The sequence below is a fragment of the Labeo rohita genome, chromosome 8, assembly GCF_022985175.1.
Source record: "Labeo rohita strain BAU-BD-2019 chromosome 8, IGBB_LRoh.1.0, whole genome shotgun sequence".
In the NCBI taxonomy this organism is placed as follows: Eukaryota; Metazoa; Chordata; class Actinopteri; order Cypriniformes; family Cyprinidae; genus Labeo; species Labeo rohita.
The window spans coordinates 29,358,665-29,368,239 of record NC_066876.1 but is presented as its reverse complement, the minus strand read 5'-3'; the positions used below and the strand labels follow the sequence as shown (position 1 = coordinate 29,368,239).

Here is a 9,575-nt window from a genome sequence, read left to right as displayed (position 1 = left end):
AGGACTTTGGGCCACTGGGCAACGGTCCATTTCTTCTTCTCCTTAGCCCAGGTAAGACTCCTCTGACATTGTCTGTGGTTCAGGAGTGGCTTAATAAGAGGAATACGAAAACTGTAGCCAAATTCCTTAACACATCTGTGTGTGGTGGCTCTTGATGCCTTGGCCCCAGCCTCAGCCCATTCCTTGTGAAGTTCACCCAAATTCTTGAATCGATTTTTCTTGACAAGTCTCTCAAGGCTGCGGTTCTCTCGGTTGGTTGTGCATCTTTTTCTTCCACACTTTTTCCTTCCACTCAACTTTCTGTTAACATGCTTGGATACAGCACTCTGTGAACAGCCAGCTTCTTTGGCAATGAATGTTTGTGGCTTACCCTCCTTGTGAAGGGTGTCAACGAAGTTTTAAACTACTTCAGTCTTTGTGCATTGAATTTATTTAATACACAAGTTTCACAATTTGAGTTTAATTACTGAAATAACTGAACTTTTCCACAACATTGTAATTTATTGAGATGTACCTGTATATTATATATACAGTCAGGTGAAAAAGTTAGGACACCCTATTAAATTTCATGGATTTCTGTATCAGGACATAATAAAAAGTTATCTGGTCCTTGGCAAGTCTTAAAATTTGGAAAATAAATCCTCAGATAAACATCATCACATGACATATCACACTGTGTCATTATATATTTAAGAAAAATACAGCCAAGAGGGAAAGGCCATGTGTGACAAGTTAGGACACCCTATGAGTCGATAGCCTGTAGATCCACTTTTAGCAGCAATAACTTGAAGCATTCATATTTTGTGTGACTTTATCAGTCTCTGGAGGAATTGGACCACCCTTCTATTGAGGTTTGTGGGCATTTGCTTATGCACAGCTCTCACCACAGCATTTGAGTCAGGATGAGCTCTGGACTTGGACTGGACTGTTGCAACACCTTGACTCTTTTCTTTTCAGCCATTCTGTTGTAGATTTGCTGGTGTGCTTGGGATCATTGTCCTGTTGCACGACCCAATTTTGGCAGAACTTTAGATGTTGGACAGATGCCCTCGCATTTGACTCTAAAATACTTTGATATACAGAGGAGTTCACGGCCAACTCAATGAATGTGAGGTGCCCAGGTCCTGTGGCTACAAAACAAGCCCAATATGATCAGCCCTCCTCCAGCATGCTTGTGTTTTGGATTCATGTGTTTGTGTCGATATGCTTTTAATATGCTCTTTAGGTTTTCACCAAACTTGGCGCTGTGCATTATGGCCAAACATCTCCACTTCGGTCTCGTCTGTTCAAAGGACATTATTCTAGAAGACTTGTTTTGTTCAGATGCATCTTTGCAAACCTAAACTGTGCTGCAAGTGTTTTTTTTAGATAGAAGAGGCTTTCTTCTGCCAAGCCTTCCAAACATACCATTTTTGTCCCATATTTTCTAAGGGTATTGTCATGAACTTTATCATTTAACATGTTAACTGAGGCCTGTAGAGTCTGAGGTGTAGTTCTTGGGTTGTCTGTCATTTCTCTGAACTTTACACGCTCTGATCTTGGGGTGAATTTTCTGGGACGACCACTCCTGGAAGGAGAGGTGTCTGTTTTAAATGTCTTCCACTTGTGAATAAACTTCAAATTGTTTGGAAATGGCCATATTACTCTTCTCAGATTGATGGCAGCAACAATTGCTTCTCTAAGATGATTGCTGATGTCTTACCTCCTTGGCATTTTGTTAACACACACCTGAAGGACCTGCAAACTGCCAAAGCTTATGCTTTTATAGAGGCGCTCAGACTTGCTGATGATTATTTAATCAAAGGTATTTGATTAGCAGTGTTTGACTGTTATTTACCCTCTTAATTACCCTCTTAATAAGAAATATTATAATAGTATTAGTATTATTAATTAAAAATAATAAGAAATATTATAATAGTATTAGTAGTACTAATAAAAAATAATACAAATATTCATTTATTAAATGATTAATTATTTTATTAATTATTTTCAAAATATACTTTATTTTATAATAATGCTTTTGTATTTTTTTTTATTAATAATAATAATACTTAATACTTTTCTTTTGCTTCTAATATGTACATTACTTTTAGAATATATTATGTAACATATTATAATATGTTATTATTACAAATTAAGACTTACATATATTTTTGTTTATTTATGCTATTATATTTTAATAAGAAGGATGATGATGATTATTTTTTTTAAATACATGCATACATAAATATTTTCATATTGTATTTAAATATGAATAATAATAGTAATAATAATCATTATTATTATTATTACTAATAATTATTATTAATTGATCTATTATTTTTATATTATTTATTTAATAATAATAATTAAAAAGGTTTTTAATTATTAATATTTATATATTATTTTCTAATATATTTTATAATAATAATAGTTATTAAAGTTTTTTAATTATTATTAATATTATTATTATTAGTTTTTACACTGTTTATAATTTATTTTATAATAAAACTTTAATATTAAAATACTAAAATATTAATATTATTAATATTTCAAAATAAATGCATGCATAAAAAATGTATGTATTTATATAATAATAATAATAATAATAAAATATAAATTTTAAAAATATTATTCATTTATATATGATTTTATAATATAATTTATTTAATAATAATGATAATAATAATAATAGTTTTTAAATTGTTATTATTATTATCTAAAAATAAATACATGCATACGTAAGTTTAAATAAATTATAATTTTTAAAATGCTACTAAATTATATATTTTTTCATAATATAATTTATTTTATAATAATAATAAATGTTTTTAAATTATTATTATTATTTAAAAATAATAAAATTTAAAAATTAGTATTATAATACTACGAAAGTTTATTATTATTATTATTATTATTATTATTATTATTATTGTTATTTATTACTACTACTTGTACTTCGCTTTTGCTTTTTGCTCTGCTGTAAAAATTTAACTGAATGTGGTAAATCAGTTATTACAAAGAGATTAATTATGCTTACTTTTTTTGACACCCCTAATATTTTTATTTCAAACTCATAATTTATGTTTCATAGGTTTAAAAAGAAAATGCAAAACTGAAATCTCTCCAGGTGCCCACCAGGGAGCACGTAGTGCTTGTTGAGAATCACCAGCATGACTGACATCAACATATACCATATTCATGTATTCATTGCAGAAGAGACTAATAGCATCCATTATGCGCTTCCACATAATTGTTTTTTATACAGTAATTGGATTGCATTTATTTCCTCTTCTTACAAATTGGCAGAAAATGTCAGCATACAGCTTGCGCGCAGTGGCAGCGCAGATCCGCAGAAGCATAACTGAGGACCGGCGCAGCAGCAAGTGATAAAACCCAAACAATAGATGCAAAGGCACGGCCACAGTTGTAAATATTGATTGCCGTAGAGTGAGGTCTGTTCTTATTGCGCTCTTGCAAGAATAATGATGTTCCACGGCAAGCCAAATTGTGATATTTCTCTCAAGGCGCGGGGTAGAGGATGCTAATAAGGAAAAGCAAAGTTAACCGCACAAACACGAACCATATGCTGCCTCTGCATGGATGAAATCCTGTGATTCAAAGCAGCTGATTCCATTTGGATGGGTCTCCAGACATCTGCCAAAGAGACACCGGAGCCGCTCCATCCTCTCCGAGCGACAGAACGGTGACACAGCTAAAGAATGCGCTTCAGCTCTCTCAGACCATTAAAATGAAGGATGAACGGCCCTGAGGGCGATGACCGAGGGTCTTTTTTAATAGACTTCAGTGCCAAAGGTCTCCCAGCGCTGTCACGCTCCCTCGTCCTGAAGAATAACCTGCGTCACCTATATCAGATCGTTGGGAAAGTTGACGTCGGCATCTGATAATTACGGCCCAATGTTTTCCTGGGACCCTGTTGGTGTGAGAGTGTCCCCTCCGACCGCAAATGGTGCTGGATGGTTGTAGGGTCTGGGTCTGAATTATTGATATGCTTCTGTATGAGTGGGGAGTTTTTAACGACGGTCATTTAGAAGATGGAGAGGCATCAGCAGGGCGCTAAATCTGACAGCGTGCTCCACAAACACCGACTTTATTGGCCGCACAGATGGCCCGTGTGTACTGACTTCAGAGCGCCAGTACATCACACGCACGCACACACACACTGCTTCGGAAACAATATATGAAATTAGATTTGCTTTGATGTGTGATAATGAATTCAGATCTATATGTGAGGTTGTTTCAAGGTTTTTTCGGTCAGTAGAGAGCATTGCGTTGGGTTTTCAGACTGGCTTTTCTTTCCTAAGAGGAAGCGAGCGGCGCTGGTCTGAGATTATTGCTTTTTTTAAGGGCTGCTGGTCACGTTTTGGAGCTCGGATGCTCTCTGAAATATAGCTTGGGTGTCATCTGTTGTTTACTGTTCTTAAAGAAGACTGTAGAAGAGGCCAAATCGATGTAGAAAATCTGTCAGTTTGACTTTTGAAAAAGGCTTAATGGATATTTAAAGGTTTCTAGAAGAAAGTGTGCGTGCCCCGAGCTGTCTGCTGCAATATGTGAAAGCCTCGCTTAAACATAGACGGTGCTCGATTAGTCTTCCAGGGTACTTAGAGGAATAATATTTACCCAAAAATGAAGGTTCTGTTATCATGTGTGCATGCATGCTGTTGTAAACCTGTATTTTACTTAAGCGTTACCTGAAGGACACACAATCACCATAATAGTAGTCCAAACAACCAGAAAATGCATATGACACAAGTCGTAGGAATACTTTTATGCTGTGTTTTTGTGTTTTTTGACGCTTGGAATGCCCCAGGTTACTGTGTATATGTTATTTGAAAAGAATACAGCATTTATAAATAATAATAATAATATTATTATTATTATTATAAATGTATAAAATGTGATGAACCATTTTATGTATGTATTTATTTATAATAAGATAATTATACCATAATTAATTATTTACAAATAAATAAATACAAATTTTAACATATTTTGTTCAACAACAGAAATAAAAATTAATAATAATAATAATTTATTACTATTATTATTATAAATATATAAAATGTGACGAACCATGTTTTTTCATGTATTTATAACATAATTATATCATAATTATTATTCATTGTTTACAAATAAATAAAACAATTTACATATTTTGTTAAACAACAGCATTATTAATGATATTATTATTATTATACAAATATTTGTTCATTGGCTTTTTCCCCAAAAAATTAACTGAACATTAATTAGATTAATTAAATTAGATTAGACAGAGATTAATTATGCTTGCTTCTTTTGATATCCCTATTATTTATTAATTATTTACAAAAATAAATAATAAAAAAAAATGGTTTCACATATTTTGTTCAACAACAACAATAATAATAATAATAATATTATTATTATTATTATTATTATTATTATTATTATAAATACATAAAATTTGATGAATCATTTTTACATATTTATTTAATAAAATATAATTTATTATTTACACATAAATGAAAAACATTATTCACATTTTGTTCAGCAGCAGCAACAATAATATTAATTGCACAGAGATTAATTATTCTTTGCTTTTGACATCCCTATTATTTATTATTATTTACAAATAAATAAATCATTAAATACATAAAATGTGATGAACCATTTTTATGTATTTATTTTTAATAAAATAATGTAATTACTTATTTATTTACAAATAAATACATAAAAACATATTCAGAAGCAGCAGCAACAACAGCAATAATAATAATAATAACAATAATAATAATATTATAACAATTTTAAAGTTATTACTTAGCTTTTATCCCTAAAAATGTAACTGAACATGTTAAGTCATTAATTGTACAAAGGATAATTATGCTTGCTTGCTTTTATTTTCCATTTATTATTTTTATTTTTATTATTATTTTATTTATTGTTAATTTTATTGTATTTGAACGCAAAAGATGTTTTGAAGCATTTTCACTCTGGTTTTTCCACACAAATGAAATCTTTCAGGTGCCAGGTGCCAAGCTTCAAAAAGAACATAAAAGCACCATAAAAGTCCAATTGAAAATGTATATGACAAATGTGGTATGAGTACTTTTATGATGTCTGTTTGTCCTTTTTAGAGCCTGAAAGCCCCTGGTCACTGAACGTGGTCTTTGAAAGGAAAGAAAAAATCATCTTTTGTGATCCATGAAAGAAAGACAGTCAGTCATACTGGTTTGGAAAGACATGAGAGCGAATGAATAATCAATGTGGAGCAATATGTTCATTTCACATTGCTGACTAAGGATAGGGAACGTTTTTTGTAACGCCAATAGCAGAAGGAGAAAAAAATGTCTAATGGTGGTTTGCTATGAATCTTGAAAGATGCGAATGGATTGTACACCAGCGCAGTGCAGTGCAGAATACCAAAATATGGAGATGAAGCAGTGTACCTGGTCTTATCTCCCAGGGAATGACGTGCAGATTTTGGGAGGGAGAGAGAGAGTGAGAGGAAAAACAACATATTGATAGAGCACAGTAGAATTTGCAAAGGAAAAAAAGCTTGACTCCATTTGACATTTTTTGTGGTGTGTTTTGGAAAGCATTCTCATGTCAGTCACTACAGCTTGCAGAATATTTCTACAAATCACCTGAGGTATGTGTCTCTAAATCTATCTGTTTATGATGTATGGTATTTTCCTTGTGATGCCTACTGTATAGTGGTATATAACAATTTTTAACCCATATTGCATTATCGTGGAGTCATCATTGCTGTTGTATTCTGATAAGTTTGATAGATTGTGACCATGTTTAATACTTTATGTAAAGCTCATGGAAATGTCATTGTTTAAATCATCCTGTTTGGATAATGCACACTGCTCTATGCATATTGCATTAGAAGAGGCTTTTTATGGGCTGCTGTTTTATGTATATATTCACTCATATAAAAGAAAGCATTCCAGTTGTTTATTTGTGTAACTAATCCTGTATAGTATTCATTCCAGTCACAACCCTATACTTTGTTACAAGATCATATAATACTTTGCAAATATTGCTGGGTCTCTCTGAAGAAAATAAGTGTAAACAATGACTTCATGAAAAATGGATATGTGCTATTTCAGCATGTGAAAGGATGCGTACAGTAAGTAGCATTCTTCTTTTTTGTATCACTAGTTTTTATTTTTTGTAGTTTTGTCAGTAGGAGATAATCTGAAAAAGTTAGTCTACATTGTTTTTTTATAGTAAATGGCTGGTTATTAAAAACTGGATATTCGTAAATATTAACATTTTTAATTTCGCTTTTAACTTCGCTTGAGGCATTTATTGATTTAGCTATAGAATGTTTAAATCTTTTGTCCCGATGGAGTAAAGGAGTAACTAATGAACCGCTTGTATTTAGTGAATCGAACACAGCGCGACCAGTATAGTTCGATTCCCGAAGCAATGACTCTGGAAAGCCGGTTCTTTTTTTACTGAATTCAACGCATACAGCGCGACCTGTAGTCCGAATCCAAAGGGAATAACTCCAAAAATTGGTTCTGTTTACTGTATCAAAGGCAAACAGCATAACTAGTATATTTCCATGCAAAGGGAATGACTCCGGAGAGCCGGTTCTTTTTACTGAATCAAACGCATACAACGCGACCTGTAGTCCGAATCCAAAGCAATAACTCCAAAAAGTTCGTTCTTTTTTCTGGATCAAACAACATGACTGGTACATTTAGATGCAAAGGGAATGACTCCGAAAAGCCGGTTCTTTTTACTGAATCAGACGCATAGCGTAACTATTATAGTTCGATCCCAGAGGGAATGACTCAAAAGAGCCGGTTCTTTTTACTGAATCAAACGCATAGCGTAACTATTATAGTTCGATTCCAGATGGAATGACTCAAAAGAGCCGGTTCTTTTTACTGAATCAAACGCATAGCGTAACTATTATAGTTCGATTCCAGATGGAATGACTCAAAAGAGCCGGTTCTTTTTACTGAATCAGACGCGTAGCGCAACTACAGTTCGATCCCAGAGGGAATGACTCAAAAGAGCCGGTTCTTTTTACTGAATCAGACGCATAGCGTAACTATTATATTTCGATTCCAGATGGAATGACTTAAAAGAGCCGGTTCTTTTTACTGAATCAGACGCATAGCGTAACTATTATAGTTCGATCCCAGATGGAATGACTCAAAAGAGCCGGTTCTTTTTACTGAATCAAACGCATAGCGTAACTATTATAGTTCGATTCCAGATGGAATGACTCAAAAGAGCCGGTTCTTTTTACTGAATCAGACGCATAGCGCAACTACAGTTCGATCCCAGATGGAATGACTCAAAAGAGCCGGTTCTTTTTACTGAATCAGACGCGTAGCGCAACTACAGTTCGATCCCAGAGGGAATGACTCCAAAGAGCCGGTTCTTTTTACTGAATGAAACGCATAGCGTAATTATTTTAGTTCGATCCCAGATGGAATGACTCAAACGAGCCGGTTCTTTTTACTGAATCAAACGCATAGCGTAACTATTATAGTTCGATTCCAGATGGAATGACTCAAAAGAGCCGGTTCTTTTTACTGAATCAAACGCATAGTGCGACTAGTTCGATTCCAGATGGAATAAATCCGTTAAACCGGTTCTTTTTTACTGACTCAAACACGAACAGCGCGACTAGTACAGTCCGATGTCAAATGGGGGTAGCTCTGATAAGCCGGTTATTTTTTACTAAATCAAACGGATAGCACGACTAGTTCATTTCGATTCCAGAGAGAATGATTATGACTCAGAAGAGCCGGTTCTTTTTTACTGAATCAAACGCATAGCGTGATTATTATAGTTCGATTCTAGAGGGAATGACTCAAAAGAGCCGGTTCTTTTTACTGAATCAAACGCATAGCGCGCCTAGTTCGATTCCAGAGGGAATGACTCCGATAAACCGGTTCTTGTTTTACTGACTCAATCGCGAACAGCGTGACTAGTACAGTTCGATTCCAAAAGAAATGACTCCGAAGAGCCGGTTCTTTTTACTGAATCAAACGCATAGAGCGACTAGTTCGATTCCAGAGGGGAAACCTCCGATAAACCGGTTCTTTTTTTTTTTACTGAATCAAACGCAAACAGTGCAGATAGTACAGTTCAATTGCAGAGGGAATAACTCCGATAAGCCGGTTCTTTTAACTGTATTAGATGCTTACAGCGCGACTAGTACAGTTCGATTCCACAGGGAATGACTCCGAAGAGCCGGTCCTTTTTACTGAATCAAACACATAGTGCAACTAGTACAGTTCGATTCTGGAGGGAATAACTTCGATAAGCCGGTTCTTTTTACTGTATCAAATACTTACAGCTCGAGTCCAGGACATTTCGATTCCAGAGGGAATGACTCCGAAGAGCCGGCTCTTTTTTTATTGAATCAAACGCATTGCGCGACTAGTACAGTTCGATTCCACAGGGACTAACTCCGATAAACCGGTTCTTTTTACTGACTCAAACGCATATTGCGCGACTAGTAGCCTACAGTTTGATTTCAGAGAGAATGACTATGAAGATCCGGTACTTTTTACTGAATCAAACACATACAGCGCGACCAATATAATTTGATTCCCAAA

General features: G+C 34.0%; 1 protein-coding gene across 1 annotated transcript in view; it reads left to right on the top strand.

Moving 5' to 3' along the window:
* Positions 1-6,463: 6,463 nt before the first annotated feature.
* Positions 6,464-9,575, top strand: part of tafa5l (TAFA chemokine like family member 5, like) — a 73,518-nt gene continuing 70,406 nt past the window's right edge. The window contains exon 1 of the mRNA XM_051117835.1: positions 6,464-6,631. The gene's annotated coding sequence lies outside the window, so the exon portion shown is untranslated. The remainder of the gene's footprint in view (positions 6,632-9,575) is intronic.